Here is a 16730-nt window from a genome sequence, read left to right as displayed (position 1 = left end):
TGTTATACCCATTGTGGCTAATCTATTGTCCACACCTTAACAAAATGATGGTGTGGGCTACCAGTGTCAGGCTTGTTAACCTACTCAGGCAGCTCTGGGACTCACTGTATGGACAGAATGGCTCCAAATTGACAATCACATTTCAACACACCACCACATCCATCTCAAACTCTTACCTCCTCTCAAGCCTCATCCTGTGGTTGTTGTCTCAGGAAAGAGAACTGGAATGACATAAGAGAGAGAGAAAATATTAACATTTTTGTAATTTAGCAGACACTCTTATACAGAGCAACTAGGGATAAGCGCCTTGCTCAAGGGTACATCGACATCATTTTAACCTAGTCAGCTCAGGGATTCAAACCAGAAACCCTTCATTTACCGGCCCAACGCCCTAAACATCTATGACTCAGGAAACATAACATCCTGTCACAGAAATACTATTATTAATAAATCATATCATCATATTTCAATGTTGATTTGTTTATGGAATTAACCATTATGTAACAACAAAACAATGTCTTATCATTGGCATCATTTCGGTGTCAAACTCCCGCTTGGCAGGTAATACTACTTAGCAGAAATATTGATCAGCTTTGGGGCCTATGATGAAATCACATGTAATTACATTCTCCTTCAATTACAATTGTGAGATATTCAGAAAATATACTATTTACTGTGCCGAGCAGATTTTTTCAGGCTATTTCCTGCTAAATGCATTAGCAGATGCTGCAGTGCCCATACAAGCCTGTGGACTAATATTCCTGTAAATGATTAGCTGCTTATTGAACCAAAGGAGAAATGTGCTTTAGGTTGTTCCGACAAAATGACTCATAATGAATGATACAATTATTTTGTTTTGCCAAATTGGGTGCACCCTAATTTCAGTCATCATGCTTAAGACATCATGATGGTGGTGGGTTTAATTGTATGAGATGGACCTCCTTGAAAACTGTGGAAACTGTGGGGGACATGAGTTGCCATGGCAAGACCACTGATTTGAAATGTATGAGTGCAGTTCTTTTAATTTCCCCAGGAATTTTATGATCATTGGATTAATCTTATCTAAGATGTGAATGTTAGTCATAGCTGAGAAATCAACCTGAACTTCTCATGGCCTGAACCTTCTCAGATGTCTGCATTTGCATAAACCACTGCTTTCAATTACTTTAAATACATTTCACAAGTAGGGGAGAGCGGGGTAAGTTGAGCCGAAGGGGCAAGTTGAGCTGCCCTTGTTTCTAGGAAAACATACACCAAATGAATAATTTTACCAACTATTTAGGAACAGGTTATCATTTCAAGGAGTATGTGAAGGAAAAAAACACATGGAAAAAGTGGTAAGCAAGTTAGTTTCAAAAAACGGATCTTCACCAAGTCAAATATTTTTTGTTTGTGTTAGAACATTTATGATGCTTGTATCTAAACCAAAGTAAAATAGTTCTATACATCAGTTGAGATCTCTATTAGCTTCAATATGAGGTCCTAAACCTAGCATGAATGTGCATCCTTGTAGCTGTGTGGGCTAATATAGTACACATGTTTGCCTTGGGGTAAGTTGAGCCCATGATTGAGCTAATGGAAAGTTGAGCAAATTGAAGTGTTTGCAAGGCATTATTGCTGGGATATGAGGTAACAACAGGGCCTGGAGAATGTTAAAAGTGTTTCAAAAAAGTACAAAGTGTTTGTTCGGTGTTAAGCCTGTGTTATAAGACACTTCAAATTATTAAAATACAAAAATGGTTTGGTATTGTATTGAATTGGGTTTGGGAAATAAAGATAGACATGGTTTTAAAATGGTAGTGGTAATATTTTATTCAGTACAGAAATTTGTTGGTGGCTTAACTTGCCCCAAGAGACCAAGTTGTGCCAAGAGACCACTGTTTTTGGACAAGCTATGCTTTGAAACTGTAACGTTTACATACATTCTGATCATTACCAGTGCCCCTGCACATTGACTCTGTACCGATACCCCCTGTATATAGGCTCGCCATTATTATTTTACTGCTGCTGTTTAATTATTTGTTACTTTTATTTTCAATATGTTACTCATCTATTTTTTACTTAACACTTATTTTTCTTAAAACATTGTTGGTTAAGGGCTTGTAAGTAAACATTTCACTAAGGTCTGTTGTATTCGGCGCATTTGACAAATACAATTTGATTTGATTTGATATATATCATCCTGAAATATATGTAGATATATTTGATAGAAAGAACACTATATTTCCCTTGATGGAGTGATGCTGAAGGTAGAAAATGACTCAACTTACCCAACTCTCCCCTAAATGGAGGATGGAAAAAAGTGGTTACGCAAGTAAGGGGGTGGTTCAGTCTGGGCCCTCAAATCCTGCCTGAAACAATACTGTTGGTTTCATAATTCCCCTTTACTTTGTTCACCTGATAAGCCCTGTCCATCCTAACGAACACACATATTGAAATGTAGAACTGGGGGATATTAGGGGACGGCCATTTTGATGTGGCAAGGAATAAATAATTAGGACCCGATTTGGCCCTATAATTATAACATTATCACAAAGATAATGTTAAATGAAAATGAACAACGTTTTGATGGATTCATTTGCCAGAAGATAGCACAGAGGTTGGGTTGGCCGAGCAAGGAAAAAGACGAAAAAAATAAAATATTAATTGCAGAAAAAGTGACAAGAAAGATATCGGCACAGTTTCCTGTCCGGGGCACAGCCATATTTCATTACACAGCATTGAGGCTTAGGATGCAATCAAGCATATTTAGCTGTCCTCGTCTCGGCCCAGAGCAATTATTACTCCTCGTTTTTTTTACTGTGCTCTGCCATGGGGAAAATGAAACTCGGTACTTATCAACTCAGTGCATAGACAAGTGACTGGGGCGAAGGCAGCTGGACAGGACCCGAGCCATAGGTTACCTTTGAATCCATTAGCTTTGTAACATCAGCACATTGTTGAGATAGAGCCATAACCATAAAAATGGCACCCAAAAAGGCATTGTTATTTGCATTAATATTGGACGAGGCCAAACAGAGGGAAAGACCAAGAAGGGAATGTGAGGGTTTATGACCTGTGGCAGCGCTTCGCTGTCTGCATCTCTGAAATATCTAGCCCTACACTTGTCAGGCTTTGTGCCTGATTATATTATCATGGTTGGCGATCAATGGCACTACATTATCCCTCAGCCCTAAAGGCAAATGTGACACACAGGCTTACTATAATCTGACTACTGGATCGGTGCTCTACCAGTTAAAGTTCTTGTTGATGATATTTCCATTTTGAGATTTTGCCATTAAGCGTTATAGCAGTCTATCGTGTAAATATATTTTCTTTTCAGTTTGCAGAGAAGACAAATCAAAACATTTAGCATGTCATTTATATTTGTGATTTTATATAGGTATGTACAATGTAAGTGACAAAGTAAAGTGGCATTTTAGCATACCTAATTTTGAAAATCATTGACATTTGAATTTGAGTAGTATACACTGACAGAGCAGAGTGGACAAAGAGCAAAGCCTAAATGACTGGTAATTTGTGCATCGGCCACCACAACAGCATTAAAGTGGGCAGGTGCATAACTGGAACTATGTCAGTCAGTGTTATATCAGAGTATATTTAAGACATCTCCCCAGCTTCATCCCTCCTTCATAAGCTGGTGTAATGAGACCCCTGATAAGGGTTTTGAGAAGATCCCGAATGTACAAAGTTTTTTATTTATTTAACCAGGTAGGCTAGTTGAGAACAAGTTCTCATTTGCACCTGTGACCTGGCCAAGATAAAGCATAGCAGTGTGAACAGACAACACAGAGTTACACATGGAGTAAACAATTAACAAGTCAATAACACAGTAGAAAAAAAAGAGAGTCTATATACATTGTGTGCAAAAGGCACGAGGAGGTAGGCGAATAATTACAATTTTGCAGATTAACACTGGAGTGATAAATGATCAGATGGTCATGTACAGGTAGAGAGAGATATTGGTGTGCAAAAGAGCAGAAAAGTAAATAAATAAAAACAGTATGGGGATGAGGTAGGTAAAATTGGGTGGGCTATTTACCGATAGACTATGTACAGCTGCAGCGATCGGTTAGCTGCTCAGATAGCAGATGTTTGAAATTGGTGAGCGAGATAAAAGTCTCCAACTTCAGGGATTTTTGCAATTTGTTCCAGTCCCAGGCAGCAGAGAACTGGAACGAAAGGCGGCCAAATGAGGTGTTGGCTTTAGGGATGATCAGTGAGATACACCTGCTGGAGCGCGTTGCCATCGTGACCAGTGAACTGAGATAAGGCGGAGCTTTACCTAGCATGGACTTGTAGATGACCTGGAGCCAGTGGGTCTGGCGACGAATATGTAGTGAGGGCCAGCCGACTAGAGCATACAGGCCGCAGTGGTGGGTGGTATAAGGTGCTTTAGTAACACAACGGATGGCACTGTGATAAACTGCATCCAGTTTGCTGAGTAGAGTGTTGGAAGCTATTTTGTAGATGACATCGCCGAAGTCGAGGATCGGTAGGATAGTCAGTTTTACTAGGGTACGTTTGGCGGTGTGAGTGAAGGAGGCTTTGTTGCGGAATAGAAAGCCGACTCTAGATTTGATTTTAGATTGGAGATGTTTGATATGAGTATGGAAGGAGAGTTTACAGTCTAGCCAGACACCTAGGTACTTATAGATGTCCACATATTCTAGGTCGGAACCATCCAGGGTGGTGATGCTAGTCGGGCGTGCGGGTGCAGGCAGCAAACGGTTGAAAAGCATGCATTTGGTTTTACTAGCGTTTAAGAGCAGTTGGAGGCCACGGAAGGAGTGTTGTATGGCATTGAAGCTCGTTTGGAGGTTAGATAGCACAGTGTCCAAGGACGGGCCGGAAGTATACAGAATGGTGTCGTCTGCGTAGAGGTGGATCAGGGAATCGCCCGCAGCAAGAGCAACATCATTGATATATACAGAGAAAAGAGTCGGCCCGAGAATTGAACCCTGTGGCACCCCCATAGAGACTGCCAGAGGACAGGACAGCATGCCCTCCAATTTGACACACTGAACTCTGTCTGCAAAGTAGTTGGTGAACCAGGCAAGGCAGTCATCAGAAAAACTGAGGCTACTGAGTCTGCCGATAAGAATATGTTGATTGACAGAGTCGAAAGCCTTGGCAAGGTCGATAAAGACGGCTGCACAGTACTGTCTTTTATCAATGGTGGTTATGATATCGTTTAGTACCTTGAGCGTGGCCGAGGTGCACCCGTGACCGGCTCGGAAACCAGATTGCACAGCGGAGAAGGTACGGTGGGATTTGAGAAGTCTGAGGTAGTCCAGGGAAACTCACAGGCCTTCTCTATTAAATCTAGTCAAATTAAACCCTTCTCAAAGGTTTCTGAGGGGACCTGCAGTGGACAGGCAGAGACAAGGTGAGGTTCTGGTTTAATCTCTGAAGGTACTTGAGAAACTCCAACACTGACCTGGGGTCAGTGGCACTCTAAAGGTAACATGGATGATCTGCCAAGCAGGTTTGCAAACAAGTATACATGCACATGCATGCTCCCTCGCACACACACAAGTGCACACACACTCACTCACTCACACACAACATAATCTCGCTCGAACTCCACTTCCACTGGCGTAATGCAGTAATAGTCCAGTAATAACCACAAGGACGGGGTTACGACTCATTTGTGGCCCAAAAACGAGAAGCTAGCTTTGAAGTGGGACCGGTTTGTCGGTTTGAAGCGAGGGGATTGGAGTAAGGTAACCGTCTATTTTATGCAGTGCTCATTTCAACCCAGAGGACTTCGATGGCTTAGTATAACCAGTGGAGGCAGGATTTGGAATGATTTCTATCACAAATGTCAGCAGTGATGGAGATAAACCGGGTAAATTCAATGTATATTTACTTGACCATATATCTGAATATCTCTCCTTGGCTCTTCTTTGGTCGCTATCTCAGTCTCCGCTCTTCTTCCTTTATATTTGCTGGCTATTTGTTGTTGTTGTTGTGTTCTGTGGGTTATTTTTTGTTGTTGTTGTTTATTGTTGTGTTCTGTGGTTCCTGCCTGTGCTCCTATGTCGACTGTAGTGGTTGGATAGCTAGGCTAGTTAGCTGGATAGGCTAGCTAGCAGGTTAAAATAATGAACTTTAGCTGGCTGGCTTGCTGTCTAAGAACATTATTTGATAACTGGTTAGTTGGTGTTATGTTTTTCCATAACGTTAGTTTACTTTAACGTACAGTGCATTCATCCTCACATCCAACCTCAATGAGCTCAAGCTGTTTTGCAAGGAGGAATGGGAAAAAAATTCAGTCTCTCGATGTGCAAAACTGATTGAGACATACCCCAAGCGACTTACAGCTGTAATCGCAGCAAAAGGTGGCGCTACAAAGTATTAACTTAAGGGGGCTGAATAATTTTGCACGCCCAATTTTTCAGTTTTTGATTTGTTAAAAAAGTTTGAAATATCCAATAAATGTCGTTCCACTTCATGATTGTGTCCCACTTGTTGTTGATTCTTCACAAAAAAATAAAATGTTATATCTTTATGTTTGAAGCCTGAAATGTGGCAAAAGGTCGTAAAGTTCAAGGGGGCCGAATACTTTCGCAAGGCACTGTACTTACTTATAAGCACTTACGCAAATAGTCTGGGTAGCAATTTGATTAGCTGTTCAGGAGTTTATGGCTTGGGGGTAGAAGCTGTTTAGAAGCCTCATGGACCTAGACTTGGTGCTCCAGTACTGCTTGCCATGCGGTAGCAGAGAGAACAGTCTATGACAATTTTTTAGGGCCTTCCTCTGACACCGCCTGGTATAGACGTCCAGGATGGCAGGAAGCTTGGCCCGGGTGATGTACTAGGCCGTACGCACTACCCTCTGTAGTGCCTCACAGTCGGAGGCCGAGCAGTTGCCATACCAGGCAGTGATGCAACCAGTCAGGACCTCTCGATGGTGCAGCTGTAAAACATTTTGAGGATCTGAGGACCCATGTCAAATCTTTTCAGTTTCCTGAGGGTAAATAGGTTTTGTCGTGCCCTCTTCACGACTGTCTTGGTGTGCTTGGACTATGATAGTTCGTTTGTGATGTGTACACCAAGGAACTTGAAGCTCTCAACCTGCTCCACTACAGCTCTGTCGATGAGAATGGGGGCGTGCTCGGTCCTCCTTTTTCTGCAGTCCACAATCATCTCCTTGTCATGATCGCGTTGAGGGAGAGGTTGTTGTCCTTGCATCACACGGTCAGGTCTCTGACCTCCTCTCTATAGGCTTTCTCATTGTTGTCTGTGATCAGGTGTGGTGTTGGAGTCGTGCCTGGCCATGCAGTCATGAGTGAACAGGGTGTATAGGGGGGGACTGAGTACCCACCCCTAAGGGGCTTCTGTGTTGAGGATCTACTTGGCGGATGTGTTACCTTCCCTTACCACCTGGGGGCGGCTCGTCAGGAAGTCCAGGATCCAGTTGAAGAGGGAGGAGTTTAGTCCCAGGGTCCATAGCTTAGTGATAAACTTTGAGGGCACTATGGTGTTGAACGCTGAGCTGTAGTCATTCTCACATAGGTGTTCCTTTTGTCCAGGTGTAAAAGGGCAGTGTGGAGTGCAATAGAGATTGCGTCATCTGTGGATCTGTTGGGACGGTATTGGAATTGGAGTGGGTTTAGTGTTTCTGGTATAATGGTGTTGATGTGAGCCATGACCAGCCTTTCAAAGCATTTCATGGCTACAGACGTGAGTGTTACATGTCGGTAGTCATTTAGGCAGGTTACCTTAGTGTTCTTGGGCACAGAGACTATGGTGGTCTGCTTTTAACATGTTGGTATTACAGACTCAGACAGGGAGAGATTGAAAATGTCAGTGAAAACACTAGCCACGTGGTCAGTGCATGCTCGGAATACACGTCCTGGTAATCCGTCTGGCCCTGGGGCCTTGTGAATGTTGACCTATTTAAAGGTCTTACTCACATCGGCTGTGGAGAGCGTGATCACACAGTTATCCGGAACAGCTGATGCTCTCATGCATGTTTCAGTGTTACTTGCCTCGAAGTGAGCATAGAAGTTATTTAGCTTGTCTGGTAGGCTCGTGGCACTGGGCAGCTCTCGGATAATACCTTGAAATAACTTGAAAAATAGAATGATTTGAAAAGGTGTAACTTTGCATTGGGAATTTTGATCCGTATAATAATGCAAATCCATGTTACATGTGGTTACGTTTATGCTACCTTACCTTTAAGTATCTTTCCAAGAAAACATACCATGATGATGGAAAGTAGAATTTTGTGAATATTCCATTGATATTGTGGAGCTAATGGTCATTGTTTAGTCCAGAGGCACCGGTGCCAGCCGAGCGCATTAGTATCCATCTGGGGGGACTTGTGTTCTTTCGGTGGCAGTATTTCTCCATTCCGAATCCTGTCTAGTTTCTGGGCATCCTCCCCAAACCCATAACTCAAAACTCCCCTACTCCCCAGCGATTGGGCTGTCATAATCATCAGCATTATACTTCCTCAATGGGCCTGATTTACAAATGTGGACATGGTAGCTGCACGGCGCAAGGGGTAAACTCAGGGCTATCTCCTATCTACCAACCCATTTGTCTTCATACTCCATCACTATGAGGACTACTGTTAGTGAACCTGAGATTCCAAACAGCATTACGAGGACGTATGACATAAGCATTCTCCAAAAACGGTATACTGTAGGTCTATCTTGCGAAATGTTGAGGGCCGTCTCCTATCACCCAACCCATTTGTCTCTACTCCATCATTATGATGACTACCGGTTGTGAAGATGAGATTCCAAACAGCATTATGAGAACCTATGAGGTACAGTAAGTATGTTCACAGTAGGTCTCCCTTGTGAAACCTTGACTTTGTTGACCTAGGAGTGTGGGATCCAGTTCCTGGTGTATAATTTGCATAACATTATATTTTTATGATACAAATATACTAAGGTCATCAATTTGGAATATTATCCTAGAAATGGGCCATTATCATGTAAATTGTATTCCTAAACTCACAGAAAAGTGTTGCAACTGTGGCTACAAAGATAGTCATTTGTGCTGTTTAACCAAGGCTATGTTTGCATTTTTAACATTGCATTTTTTGACAGCATGCAATATTCAAAAATACTTTGATCATGGTTGAAAAGCCTATGGGTAAACCCATGACCCTTTCTTCACCCCCCTCATCCACACAATATTTATTACAATATATCCTACTAGCCTGTATTTACCCACAGTTCTGGGCCTCTTAAATGATAGGCCGCATAAATATAATATAACACACACACAATAGCATTTATATGTGGTTTCCAAACCCCTTGTAGATACTGTAGCTTCCCTTCGGTTATCACTGTTTGAATATGGCCAGCATATTAAAAGCACTCGGCATATACGGGGGAAGACTGAAGAAAATGTATTTATGTTTAGAATATTTCTCTAGAAAGATGGGGTTCTTAGCAAAGCCTCATCTTGGCAAACATATTTTTTATTACTTTTCCTTTTTATGAAAAATAACATTCCAATGTGAGAAAAGAAATGGAAATGACTTTAATCTACTCAGCTTTCACCAGGGATAGCTTGGGATTGGACTGTTATTTCGTTGGACGGTGTATACCCTGTGTATCCCGTACATATCACTAATAGAACTTGAAACTTGAACGTGTTGAATTATGTGTTGCAGGCAAGTCTGGCAATACAAAAAAAGTACATGGAAAATGCCATCCATGTACAACTGACAGCTTCATTAAATTAATTCATTAACAAATAATGGCAACATTGTTTAGTCGTGAATGAATAAATGAATGATCCAAATCAATCAGATCAGATGAATGCAATAGTCAAAAGAGGCTTCCCCTCCGTTCATGTCCTTCTAAGGGACCCTATATAAGGCTTTGAACATGTTGCTTTAAGGCAACTTTGTCTTTAGATCAGTGGAGGAGAACGAATGAAGACAAGGGTACGACACCACCTAAGATGTTGGGGATGTAGGAGAAGCTGGAGATGTAGGAGAAGAGAAGATAGGCCTTTACAGTCAAGAGAACGGACACCTGTCAAATGATGGCTTGGGTGTCTTCTATAGAATCTGCCTATTCACCCGCGAGATGCACACAGTCACTCACTCAATTAAAGAGAATGCACACACACACTTAGCCCTTTAAACTCATACCTGTATACAGGTTGAAAATGACAGATTTGGGCACTGATAAATGCCTTAAATGGAACGCAGTCGATGTACTGTAACATGCTATACATGACGTCAAAGCTCTGGCTCTGCGCTTCACAGGGATTTGACTGACAGACGTTCTGAACTTGAGCCCTGTGCGCAACAAGAAGTTGCCCCCATCCCTCCTGCTAATTTGCCAACTTTTGCAAATGTTTTGTTGTCTGAGGGAAATGCTGTAAATTAATAGAAATATGTCTTTTGAAAGATGAGACGTTGAGGATTATAATAAATACCGCTTTGACGTCATACAAGCAAGCCAAAAACCCAATATGCATTTCACATTTCCATATCATAAAACTCATGTAATATACAGTGTCAACGTTTATGATCACTATGTTTGATGTACAGTCACAAGATGACATGGTGTCAAACCCTGGGTTGTTTTGAATAAAATGAGCCCATGTTTGTCTATTGGGAAGAAAGTTTGTTGTGACACACGCACCTGAATGAACTCATGACTTTTCTCTATGAGCACAGAAATGACCATCCGTTTCCCTGAATTGCATTGTGAAAGCCTAATGCTGTACTATCGCATTTTAGAACTTAGCTAGTTGATAATAGAACAGGCTTTCAAATGATGTCCACCTGACCCAAGATTAACGATTTATAATGGACCATTTTTGGATTGCGTAAACAACAACAGTAATTGTGTGATGGTGGGGATGCAGGGTTGTGTTCTAAACAAAATAACTACAAGTTTGCTTCCTCTAGTTCCTAAACGGCACAGCTAGTAGAGCTAAACAAGGACCTTTAGAGTTGAAGAATATTATTGTGTCATAAAACTGCATTGAATTAACTTAAGTGCACACTGAAGAGGTGTGTGGTCACTTGGAGACAGTAGTTAGTACTCTCACACAAACCCTTGTCATTTCAAACCCTTGTAATGTTGCACCAACCCCATATTTCCAGGAATATTCATATAATGTTATTGAATGTATCCAGAGTATACTCAGATTTTGTCATCAACAAATGCGATGAAAAGTACAGTAAATGTAAAATGCACATAAAATCAACAGTGTAATGTTTGGATTCAGTCTTGTGTCAGGTGCACTGTGGTGCCCTCACCTTTGGTCTAATAATTTCCCCATAATATCCCAACTGTTCCCTTTCAATTGCTACCATTGTTATGCATATGCATTTCATATTTCTTCTATAAGAAACATTTCAATTTAGCCCTATCCATATAGGCCAATTCCCAGGAGGGTAAAGTGTTAAACACACAGATGCATATGTGCACGAGCATGCATGCACCACACACACCTAAACAAAATAAAAATGTATCCTCAAGGTATGTCCCATTTCTGAAATGCACGCCCTGAAAATAGCTGCATTGGCTCGTGTGTGTGTATGTGCGCGCGCGCTGTGTGTGTGTGTGTGTGTGTGTGTGTGTGTGTGTGTGTGTGTGTGTGTGTGTGTGTGTGTGTGTGTGTGTCCGTCTGCCTCTTCTGGCAGTCCTCATGTGGAAGGCGTCTGTGATAAGCTCAGGCATACATTCTCATACTGTTGAGTTGGAGGCTCCATGGATGAAGAAAAAATGCAGGAACATGAAATCAACCAACCTAGTGGGTTTGGCAGCAGAGAGACAAATAGATGCCTACAGTCCACATAATAAAATGCATTAAGTTATAAGTTATTCAGTATTTTTATAACCTTGTTTTAAGTGGTACTTCATCCTCAAAACATTAACATCAGTGAAATTAAAACAATGACAAATGGCTAATTCATCAAATCCTCTTTTATATAATCTACCTTCTACACAACTCTATGTTTCTATTTTGGGGCAGAGAAATACGAGGAGTTATTTCAGAATGAGAAGAACAGTCTCTCCATTGCATCAGATGAACAAACCGTGATGTGGGCTGAAATGATACATGTTTTTGATGGACAGAATGAAGAATGTAGGTGGCGAGGCTTTTGACAGACAAAACCGGTGGTGGTGGTGGTGTGAAAGGATGAGAGGAAGTGCGGGATTCAAGACGTGCTAGTCCACAGACTCCCGCTCTCCTACCGCGGTACTCTGTCAACGACACGGACCGGTGAACAGACAGATGGCGAGGGTGACGCCATCGGACTTGAGACGAGAGGAGCACGAGAGGAGCGAGAGAGGGATGAGGTGGAAGAGGAGGTGAAAAAAATAAAAAATAAAAAAATAAACAAATGTGAGGAAGAGGGAGGTTGCGGTGAGGGGGGGGACTTCCTTCGGGAGAACATTAATCTTGCATGAGCTCCTTTGCATGCACACACAGGCTTTGTACTCCATTACCGCTGTAAATAAAAGTTCTCGCCATCACTTTTCATTCCCGCACACGATGGGAGACGTCATCTAAAGTGAAAGACCTGGCTCCATCTTGAAGAGGAGGGGTAGAACATTTATATTTCAAAAGTGCTTAAAGGAAGAGTAGTCTTTCAGGGGGAGAGAGAGAGAATATTTTACATTGCTAGACTGCCATCTACTGGAAATGTATTGAACTACATAGAATATCAGATTCTTATAAATATTTTTTTGTTTCTTGCAACATATAATCAAACTTACCACAATTGTCTCCTTCAAATCTGAAATGTATGTTTCTAGATAACCCTAAGTGTGCTTGAAATAACTCAAATGTGGTACGTCTGCATTACAAAGCCTCATCTGTACAAGATTAAATAACCAGATAATTCCCTAAACAATCAAATGTAACTGTTTTAAAATGCTATTTGTCTATTTTTCATTATTGTCTTCAAAATATGAAAGCTCACTTTGACAATGAGAATTTAAGCAAATCAAATGCATTAGGTATACAAATGATAAATAAGATATACACTGAGTATAGTAAACATAAGTAACACATTCTTAACACTGAATGGCACACATTCGCAATCCATGTCTATGTCTCTATTGTCCAGACTTAAAAATCCTTCTTTACCTGTCTCCTTCCCTTCATCTACACTGATTGAAATTGATTTAACAAGTGACATCAATAAGGATAATAGCCTTCACCTGGATTCACCTGGTCAATATGTGTCATGGAAAGAGCAGGTGCTCTTAATGTTTTGTGTACTCAGTGTATATACAGTACAGTTCCAGTCAAAAGTTTGGACACACCTACTCATTCAAGAGTTTTTCTTTATTTTTTACTATTTTCTACATTGTAGAATAATAGTAAATACATCAAAACTATGAAATAACACATGGAATCATGGAGTAACCAAAAAAGTGTAAAACAAATCAAAATATTTGATTTTATAATATAAGATTTTTCAAAGTAGCCACTCTTTGTCTTGATGACAGCTTTGCACACTCTTGGCATTCTCTCATCCAACTTCACCTGGAATGCTTTTACAACAATCTTGAAGGAGGTCCTGTGTATGCTAAGCACTTGTTGGCTGCTTTTCCTTCACTCTGCTTTCCAACTCCAAACAATCTCAATTGGGTTGAGGTTGGGTGATTGTGGCGGCCAGCTCATCTGATGCAGCACTCCATCACTATCCTTCTTGGTCAAATAGTCCTTACACAGCCTGGAGGTGTGTTGGGTCTTTCCCATGTTGAAAACCAAATTATATTCCCACTAAGCGCAAACCAGATGGGATGACGTATCGCTGTAGAATGCTGTGGTAGCCATGCTGGTTAGGTGTGCCTTGAATTCTAAATAAATCACAGACAGTGTCACCAGAAAAGCACCCCCACACCATCACATCTCCTCCTCCATGCTTCACAGTGGGAACCACACATGCAGAGATCATCCGTTCACCTACTCAGCATCTCACAAAGACACAGCGGTTTCAACCAAAAATCTCAAATTTGGACTCATCAGACTAAAGGACAGATTTCCACCAGTGTAATGTCCATTATTCGTGTTTCTTGGCCCTTCTTCTTATTGGTGGTTTTGGTTTCTTTGCAGCAATTTGACCATTAAGGCCTGAATTACGCAGTGTCCTCTGAACAGTTGATTTTGAGATGTGTCTGTTACTTGAATTCTGTGAAGCATTTATTTGGGCTGCAATCTGAGGTAGAGTTAACTCTAATGAACTTATCCTCTGCAGCAGAGGTAACTCTGGGGCTTCCTTTCTTGTGGTGGTCCTCATGAGAGCCAGTTTCATCACAGCGCTTGATGGTTTTTGCGACTGCACTTGAAGAAACTTTCAAAGTTCTTGAAATTTTCCAGATTGACTGAGCTCCATGTCTTAAAGTATTGAAGGACTGTCATTTCGCTTTGCTTATTTGAGCTGTTTTTGCCATAATATGGACTTGGTCTTTTATCAAATAGGTCTATCTTCTGTATACTATCCCTACCTTGTCACAACACAACTGATTGGCTCAAATGCATTAAGAAGGAAAGAAATTCCACAAATGAACTTTTAACAAGGAACACCTGTTAATTGAAATGCATTCCAGGTGACTACCTCATGAAGCTGGCTGAGAGAATGCCAAGAGTGTGCAAAGCTGTCATCAAGGCAAAGGGTGGCTACTTTGAAGATTCTCAAATATAAAATATATTTAGATTTTTTTAAACACTTTTTTGGTTACTACATGATTCCATATGTGTTATTTCATAGTTTTGATGTCTCCATTAATATGTCTTCACTTCTACAATGAAGAAAATAGTCAAAATAAAGAAAACCCTGGAATGAGTAGGTGTGTCCAAACTTTTGACTGGTACTATTTATATACATTGTCATGCAGGCAAACAAATAATCAATAAACAATACTTTTTGTATATTGTGATATTTGTTAATGGTTGTTTATACAAAATATATGAATATTTTTTCAGTCTACAGTTCATAGCCTCTATATGTGGCTCTATGGTTCTCATTCAATGAAGCAATCATGAAAGGTTACAATCTGTATCCACAGTGTAACTGAAGTGACATCACAAGTTTGATCTTAGATTGCTATTCAATAAGGAACAGCACCATCATGTGGATGTATTGTAATTGAATGATGTAAACATAAGCCCTTACCAATTTGAACCAACAAGGTAAAAGTGTTCCCTTTAGCATTTTTTCAAAGACAGCAAGGACATTTGTTTCATTGATGTTCATCCCCCATTTCACATGATTCTGAAACTGAATGAACATGTTCCTCTTATTCCCCTTGCTGACCTTTTTTGGAGTAAACATCAGATTTTTAAGGGGGTAACTGTTTAATAATGACCTACATATTCGCTAATTGTCTGGTTGATAATTGAGGAATTAGTTGTATCTTTGCCAACAGTAATAATTATCCTTGTTCCCACTATTAATCACACTATGCTATGCCAATAATACATGCATTAGGTGAACTACAGACAGAATTATCTGTCAGACAGGACTCAATGTGTGATTTCTGATGGTGTCAAGTCTGGTTTCCTGGATATTGCAAAAGCTGTACCGCCGGAATTGGTACTGGGACATGTTCTCTTTACTATTTATATAAATAATATTGGTATATCTGTTAAAACTTGTAATATTAATTTGTATGCAGATAACATTATGTATGCCATTGCCCCAACTGTTGACCAGGCTATGTTAGATCTGCAATGGGAATTTGTTGCCTTACAGAAAGCCCTAGTTGGTTCAAAACCTGTACTTAATGCGGGAAAGACGAAATATACAGTGCGTTCAGAAACTTTTCATACCCCTTGACTTATTCCACACTTTGTTGTGTTACAGACTGAATTCAACATTTTACACAAATTACCTCATAATGACAAAGTGAACACAAGTTTGCAAATTTATTTAAAAATAAATACATAAATATTTAATTTACATAAGTATTCACATTACTGAGTCAATACATGTTAGAATCACCTTTGGCAGCAATTAAAACAGTGAGTCTTTCTGGGTAGGTCTCTAAGAGCTTTTCACACCTGGATTGTACAATATATGCAAATTATTATAAAAAAATGTATTCAAGCTCTGTCAAGTTGGTTGTTGATCATTGCTAGACAGCCATTTTCAAGTCTTGCCATAGCTTTTCAAGCAGATTTAAATCAAAACTGTAACTAGGCCACTCAGGAACATTTAATGTCGTCTTGGTAAGCAAGTTAGCTCTATTCTGTTTATTTTTATCCTAAAAAACTCATAGTCCTAGCCGAAGACAAGCGTACCAGTAACATGATGCAGCCACTACCATGCTTGAAAATATGAAGAGTGGTACTCAGTGATGTAATGTGTTAGATTTTCCCCAAACATAACACTTTGTATTCAGAACACAAATTACATTTCTTTGCCAGGTTTTTTGCAGTTTACTTAAGTGGCTTATTTCAAACATGATGCACATTTTGGAATAGTTTTATTCTTTACAGGCTTGCTTCATCATTTCATTTGGTATTGTGGAGTAACTCTAATGTTTTTGATCCATCCTCAGTTTTCTCCTATTGCAGCCATTAAACTCTGCAACTGTTTTTCCTAGCCACCGTGCTTCTACACCTGCATTGCTTGCTGTTTGGGGTTTTAGGCTGGGTTTCTGTACAGCACTTTGAGATATCAGCTGATGTACGAAGGGCTATATAAATAAATTTGATTTGATTTTGATTTTAAAGTCACCATTGACCTCATGGAGAAATCCCTGAGCGGTTTCCTTCCT

General features: G+C 40.4%; 1 protein-coding gene across 1 annotated transcript in view; it reads right to left on the bottom strand.

Moving 5' to 3' along the window:
* LOC139378982 (receptor-type tyrosine-protein phosphatase delta-like) overlaps nt 1-16730 on the bottom strand; it is a 579926-nt gene that overhangs the window by 340042 nt on the left and 223154 nt on the right. Inside the window, exon 6 of the mRNA XM_071121647.1 lies at nt 177-221. The gene's annotated coding sequence lies outside the window, so the exon portion shown is untranslated. The remainder of the gene's footprint in view (nt 1-176; nt 222-16730) is intronic.

Source organism: Oncorhynchus clarkii, chromosome 21, assembly GCF_045791955.1.
Source record: "Oncorhynchus clarkii lewisi isolate Uvic-CL-2024 chromosome 21, UVic_Ocla_1.0, whole genome shotgun sequence".
In the NCBI taxonomy this organism is placed as follows: Eukaryota; Metazoa; Chordata; class Actinopteri; order Salmoniformes; family Salmonidae; genus Oncorhynchus; species Oncorhynchus clarkii.
The sequence above is the reverse complement of the archived record's forward strand: the minus strand, read 5'-3'. Positions and strand labels throughout refer to the sequence as shown.